Here is an 8,105-nt window from a genome sequence, read left to right as displayed (position 1 = left end):
CTTTTGTTTTTATTTGTAAAGGTAAAAAAAACTTGGCTACCATTAATTCCAAAATTTCTTGAACCTTTTTGATTGATTTTTCCAGTATTAGTCACCATTGTCTCTTGGTTGTAATGTGGATATACTGAGCCTACTCATTTGGTGCGGTCTTGTCTCTAAGCCTGTGTTGAATAATGCACAAGCCCTCGGACCCCCCACTGAGCCTACACAACGCGCCTCTGTACATGGAGATATCTGCGTTACAGCTCTATCTGAAGTATGCAGTGTTCATCTGCACAGTGGCAATCGCAGTATCACAAAGGCATGTGCTGACAAAGGCTCACCTCACGCGACTGCAATGTGCCTTATGCAAATCGCTCTACGTTCAGAAAGTAGGACACGTACTATACGATACTACTATAGCCACTAGGTGTGTTTTATGTGTCACTCCAGGGCAAGATACAACAGGTGAGGGCTCATTCAGGTCAGGCGTTAATCCAAATGTTATGGAGCAATTTGTTTAAAAATGGCAATTTGACAGTTACAGTTATTTATTATATTTATTTATTACCAATTAGTTTCAGAAAATAAATAAATAAAATGAATAAATAAATCCAAATTCAAAATCACATCTTTCATCTTGTACATATAAACTTTTACTAGAAAAAACATGTATATTTCAGACTGATCGATTGACTCAAAACTGACTTGGTTTTGCCAGTGGCTCCCAAACTTTTCACACCAACTACCACCAAAGAAAAGATTTGACTTTCCAAGTATCACCAGCTCTAAATCAAGTGTATATAACGGAGCTATTCCAGGTATAATCTAGGGCTAAAGCAGGTCTAAAAGTGGACTACATCATTTCCACTGTAGTTCTAAAAAAGGACAAAAAGTGGAAGAAATTAACTCTAAATTAGGCAAACCACATACTGAAGGCAACCACCTGAAGGAATTCGTGTACCACCACTGGTACACATAGCACTTAGTTTGCTCTGTCTTTTATATATGTGATAGTACTATAAATCAAGACAATAACTAACAGTGACAAATGTTTGCAATAGCTCCTACTTTGCATATTAAAATGTATTACACCAAGCATGCAATAAATAGTTATATAGTAATGTAGCTGAGATAGTAATGTTATATAGTGTTAAAATGACCTCATGTATATTATGTGTTTGTTTTGCAGATGCAGTCAGCCTGACCCAGTCTCTTGTTTGGAGGTGAGATGGAGCAGGTGAGAGACATGTCCAGCAGCTGCAGCTCTGCACATGTGAGCTCAGCTAGTCCAATATCTACACTACCAGAGCAGTGGATTGCTAACTATAGTACAGTCTAGTATATATACAGTATAGTACAATTTATAAATGTCATAGCCTATATAGCAATTGACAACGCCTCATCATAATTTCAGCAGTTAAATATTTCAAAGATTGTTTTAAAGTGCAAAACTCTGTAACAACCTTGGTCTAGTTCCTCCGTATCTCACTAAGATTTTTTTTCAACACATTTGAATATGGAAATGAACTATCTATGTTATTTGTTTAGGAACACGTTTATTTGAATCTTCTGTCTCCAGGAGTGAACCCAATGACCCGACCAGGACATAGTGTTCTTACAGCCCTCAGAGTGGCACGTGTTTTTGTCTTTCTCTTTGAATGAATACAATTGTACGAGAGCTCTGCGTGACAGAAGAGGAAGGAGGGAGACCGTAGAACGCACTGTCCTTTGGGGTGAGGTAGTAGGTTGTATAGTTTTAGGGTGTACCCTCCCAGTCAGATAACTATACAACTTACTGTCTTTCCTGAAGTGGCTGTAATGTCACCGCTGTCTTTGTTGGAGACGAAGACTGACACTGGAATGCGCTGGTTAAACACTGTCAGCCAAGAACACAGCTCCTCTACTGTAAGGCAGAGGACTCATGGCACGCCAGGATTTCCATGCAAGTTATTGTTAGTTTTACCGGTTTCCTATGTGTTCTTTACATTTTACTCAGGCATTTTGCATTTGACGTTAGTGAAGCTGTCATCGTTCTGCAGTGTTGTCACAGTATGTAACTTTCAAAGTCAAAGTTGATACCAAGGAAAAGGCTTGACACTCAGTACCAATTTCAAAATCACAGAGATAATAAAAACAGCACTTTCTTTAGACAATAGAATGCAATTTTCAACAGCATAATAGTAGTTTCTATAATAGTTCCATGTAGTCTAGAGTCTAGACCATTCTACATGTTCAATTTTGTCGTATTTGTGTGATTTTATTTTTCAGAATTTATACTTCAAATGTGTCTCAATACTAGTTTTCAATAAAAGTTAGTAACTGGGATTTTTTTTTTTTTTGGAATTGTATAGTGAAAGTAATAGTCGTAGCAATTACATTAATGATTTGCAAGCAACAAAGAAGTAGAAGGGGTATTCGAAAAAGTCATTATTGTTTCCATTTGTTCATCCGTAATTATGACTGACCTTGCCTGTGTCGGGAACGTTGCTGTGACTGTGATGTTCGGACGGGGTGAGGTAGTAGGTTGTGTGGTTTCAGGGTGGTGATTTTGCCCGATCAGGAGATAACTATACAACCTACTGCCTTCCCCGAAGGGCAGCAATCCTTCACCGTGCACCAAGCCTCCTACATCAGCTCTGAAACACAGTGTGCAACTGGTGGCCATCACCCAGTGTTCATCATAAATGCAAAAGGTAATATGTGTTTCTGTATTTTTTTTTCTTAAAAATAATAAATTACATGGACATAATCTGGAGTGTCTGTATTTCATTGTGTTATTTTTGTTTTGATTTTTAAAATTTAAGTAAGGATTATGAGATATAGATTTCTTTCAAGCAATATCCAATATTTGTGTTGCTGTTGTGGCTGATAATATATTTGCTTTGATATTTGATATTTGTTTATCAGTATTTTAGAAATTTTAGTTAAATTCTCTGATATAATTTGTTGTACTTATATGATGCACAGCCACCCCTTTAACGTTTTCTTTTCATTAGAAATAGGTAAAAAAAAAATTTAAAAAATGGCCCGGTGTATTTGAAAATTATAACAATAAATATTTTAAACAATTTTAAAAAAAATCCTTGATATTGATATCCACACCAACATATCAACCATCCTTATTAAAAAGAATAAACAGTTGTAAATAAAATGGATTAATATACAATGTGTGTAAATAATGTAATTGTAAAAGCAAATATGGTTCTGTGTTGAGTGTCTGTGTGATCAGAAAGCCCAGATGGCCCTGGTGCAGTCTCACCTCCGAGTTGCACCATGATTCATGTGCTAACAGATGACACTACAGTACTGAGCCCTCCCTGGACACACACACACACACACACACACACACACACACACACACACACACACACACACACAGAGAGAGGTGGGTGCCAGCAGATACCGGGCCAGTGGGCATGCCACAGTGTCTAGGACTGCAGACCCATATCTTATATCAAGCTCCTGATAAAGTCCTGTATTTAAAACTTGTGCTAACTGTTGCATCTAAATCACCCGGTCATTATGTTTGACCTCCCCTTCCTCGTCCTCGTCCTCTTCCTCTTCCTCGGGGCACCTCAGCATACTGCATATTCATTCTGTCTAACTTTCATGCTAGATGTTATTCTTAATTCCATTACTTTCATGGGTTTGGAGCTGCCACAAATGATACACTGTCTTCTTTCTACTAGACCTGGGCAATATGGAAAAAATGCTACTTTATAATAACAACACCTTAATAAAGCCTTAATAAAGTATGAACTTCGAAATTAAATAAGGAGGTTAAGTTGTTTTTTTTTTATGAACTAAGACTGAATCATTCTTAATAAACTATTATTTAAGTCTTCCTGCTTTATTAAGTCCATTAAAAGTGTATCGATCACTAATTACAAATAATAGCCCTCTTTTCCTGACAGCAGATTAACTGTGGACCTTTCAATTAAAAAGCCCAAAGCTCATGACGATTTCAAATAATTCTATTAAAATCATTTAGGCTACAGAGACCAACTTTCTGCATCCAAGTATTGTGCTATTTACATCTATAACATTCTCTGCTTAGTTTATTTGCACAATTTGACCCTAAAAAGGAAACTGACCGAGTTTACAGTGTGGGAAAAACCCAGACTTTACGATCATGTGCTCGGGCCGGCGCTGTCCGCTGGAGCTCTACACCCACGAGGTGCTCCGTTGCCAGTCCATATTGAATTGATTTGAGTGTTGGCCCTGTCCCGGGAGCAGAGTGGACTGAATACTAAGGCACTGAGGACAATGGCTCTGTGTGCGTCCTGTCTCTGGACTGTGTCTCCGAATGCCAGGGTCCATCCTTCATGCGCCCCAGCCTCCCAAAGGTGCCCGCGCTGGGACGCGCTCTCATAGGTCCACACGCACGTGATGAAAAGTCCTCTGGAAAACTCAATTGGGTCATGTAAGTGTCTGTTGCTTTCGTCCAGTTTGCCAGGAATGTGGGGTAAATAGTGTTATTTTTCACTGGCTTCAATAATGTCATGACTTTATAAATGGTGAAAGAGGATAGGACTGAAGAGTGGTCCAGTCACAAATAAGCCACTCAGCCACGTGCACTTTACAAAACATGTCCAGATTTGGTTTATTGATTTAGTAAATTATAACAATGAAAATTAAAAACATTTTGAGGTGGTTTGCTTACCATTAGAAAACGTATAGTAGCGTAATATTTAATGTGTTGACAGAAATCCGAAAGCCACATTATGTTATACCTCCACCAAGTGGTTGCTTGTTGGCACCACACCACAAGTTTATTGTTTGAAGGACTGGTTTGAAGCACTACCTACTATTTGTCTCTAATGAATACCTCCAAAAGTTTGGGTACTACTTGGGTACTTTTATACTTATTGCCTTTTCTGATTTGTAGTGTTTTTGTATGTTTTTTTTCTGTGTCTGTAGCACTCTGAAATTTCTTTGAAATGTAAAGTGCAATACAAATAAAATGTATTATTATTATTATTATTATTATTATTATTATTATTATTATTATTATTATTACTAGATAAATAAAACTTTTTCCTATAGTATACTGTCAATCAGGCTCTTATATTTTCTCATTTTAATGATATGTTTGTCCAAAATTTCCCAAATGTTCTTACGTATGTGAAAATGTACTACGATGCACATATTTTTAATTCAAACATTTTTATTCAAATGCTTTTTACTTTCTTTTTTCCCCTTTTTAATCTGAAACCATTCCAAGGTCCCCTGGTCAGTGCTTTATAGGGACCCCCAGAGGTCCCTCTACCTCTGGTTGAGACTTACACTGGTTTAGAGTAGGAGCATAACTTTGGTTGTTTATTATGAAACAACAGCACAACATGTGTGTATGATTATTTAATTGGAACATCAGTAAAAAGGAACATGAGGAATAGAGAATTACCAGTGGCTCAAGAGCAGGAGAAGGCATAGACGGTGAAGGCATCACTGGTGCCTGTGGTCATCAGAGCAAAGATACTGTGCAGAACCCACAAGCTCCTAGGGTCAGAGTTTGATATAGGCTATATGCCTTTGTTGCCTAAAATATTTACATGGCAACAAAATAAGGTGCAGTATTTATGTATTGTGTATAAATGAATTAGACACCGAACACTGACACCTTCTCACAGGTAGATGGCAGCATTTGACTACTGACAAAGTCCTATACAGCAAATCATTACCTAAATTAAAGGGCGATACGTTGTAAATAAAATAGTAATACACATTCATAGATATTTTAATATACATCTAAATAAGTAGTGTATTTGATAATATGTGCAGAAACATACTATTTAACCTTACTAATCCTTTCAAAGCAGGACACTGCTTTGGCCTATGACAAAATTTTATTCCATCCGAAGCTGTTGCTGACAGTTTCATTGCTGTTAGTATCTGGTCAAAGACACATCGTTAGCAAAAGATGAGTTTGCCATCTATTATATGTTTGCACGTGGAAATCTCTCAGTTTTTTGGGGTCTGGTTGATTGTCAAAGCAGCTGTAGTCCAGACACTGTTCTGACCAGCCCCTTATTGTAACTACATTTGTGCTCCTCTCCAGTAATGTCACAATGGCCCGTATCCTCCAACTCCTCCCCGCGTCCCCCTTCACATGGGGAAAGGATCAGCTGCCCGGGCAGTTAAGAGGCCCATATGCTCTGCGAAACAAGTATGCAATATATAATGTTTAAGAGTTGTATGCAATAACAGGCTGTCAAAACCTTATCAGTATGGATCCCCCTGGAAAACAAAATGGATGCTGTGCATGTTAAAGTGAATGACTGTCTGTTTGTATTTGAATTTTATTGTACTGACCACTATGGAGGCTTTGCACCATTTAAAGTTAGTGCACATAGGGTCCAGAAGATGTCGCAGGTCAACCTGACAAATAGCTTGCTCATGAATACTAATCAGAATGTGGGTCTGGTCTGAGAGTAGATGCAATGTGCGAATGTACAAAGATATCGAAATCCTCGTAAAACATCCATTATGTTACATTTTTGGTGGCATGTGCTATGCTTTGCCTGGAATGTTCTACAGAAAAGTTTACTGTTTAAAGTGCATGTTTAACTGTACTGGAATAAAATAACTATAAAGTAAGAAACACTGTTGCATGCAATGACATACAAACTATATGCAACTGTCCTTTTTCCTAAACCTAAAGCTGCACTCTGTAATGTTTTTCTGATGGAGAAGAACGACACGTGGTTGTATCCATGACAATGCCCAGAATGTTCCACAGCATGGCAATTATCATATTTAGATCCATGGAGACAAGCAGGTGACACCACCAGTTATAAGTCAGATCTGGTATTTTGGAGTAATTTAAACTAAAGAAACACCTGTAATTTAACAAAGAAGATTTTTAATGCCATACCATGGGACTTTCCTGAAAAACTAATAACATCACCATGGAGACAAGCAGCTGGAACTTCTCCTAGAAAAGCTACATAGTCCACCTTTACATTTTAGATAGCTTCATGTGAATCTGTATTATTCTCTCCATCACAGTGCAGAGATTGTTTGACTATAAATGCTGATCCTGCAGAATGAAGCCCTGGCAGAGCAGAGCAGACCAGAGTCTGTCTCTGGACTGGAGCCAGGGTGTAATGTGACGCCCACATCGCTCTTGTTCAGACGTGGACACAATGTGATGGACACGGCACAGTGGGTAACATGAGGAAACAAAGGAGGAAAAAAACATACACACACATGCACATGTATAGCCTCTATATGTAGGACTATAACAAAGAGACATCTATGCATCATGTTCTATACACAGACATAAATTATGTCACAGTGCTCCCATGTGCACTTAGAAATACAGCCCACCTGGACTCATCCCAGGACATATGGTCTCTCAATATGAATACAATCATTTACAAGATGTTGGCCAACCTGGAGCAGCTATTACGTGATATAATAAAACACTGGAAGACACAATTTGCATAACATTATATTCATCTGGACTAGGAGCATTTATTATTGAATAACCATGTTGCAATACTTACACAATACTTCAATGCTTATACAATACTTCAATTCTCAATTTGTAGTCAGTATTGTACATTTTTTTAAATAGCTGCATTGTTCTGATTATCTTTTGTAGATTTTGTAGGTTTAATATATTTTACTACTATTACTTTTCTGTTTGTACTGTTACTGTGTCTTATGTATGTATATATATATATATATATATATATATATATATATATATATATATATATATATATATATATATATATATATATATATATATATATATATATATATATATATATATATATATATATATATATATATATATATATATATGCGCGCACTGAGTGCACTTTATTTGTGCCACTTGTGCGCACAGACCAGCTTAGTGGTCGCCTCTGCAAGTGATTAGAATAGCTGAACGACTTGAGTAAGTGGGTCATGCGAGGACATATGCAAATGTATTCCTCCATTATTTGTGCTGCCAACTCTAAAACGCCCCTGACACCGCGCGCTGCAGAGACCCTCGCTGCTGTGCCATACCATAGCCCCCACTGGCCTCGCGTTATGTGCTTTATAATCGCTATTCTTTGCCATTTTATAGGTCTCTCCTCTCGCGCTCTGCTTCTGGTTAGGGGACGTCCTTC

Source organism: Periophthalmus magnuspinnatus, chromosome 6 (assembly GCF_009829125.3).
Source record: "Periophthalmus magnuspinnatus isolate fPerMag1 chromosome 6, fPerMag1.2.pri, whole genome shotgun sequence".
NCBI lineage: Eukaryota > Metazoa > Chordata > Actinopteri > Gobiiformes > Gobiidae > Periophthalmus > Periophthalmus magnuspinnatus.
Note: the sequence above shows the minus strand (reverse complement) of the source record.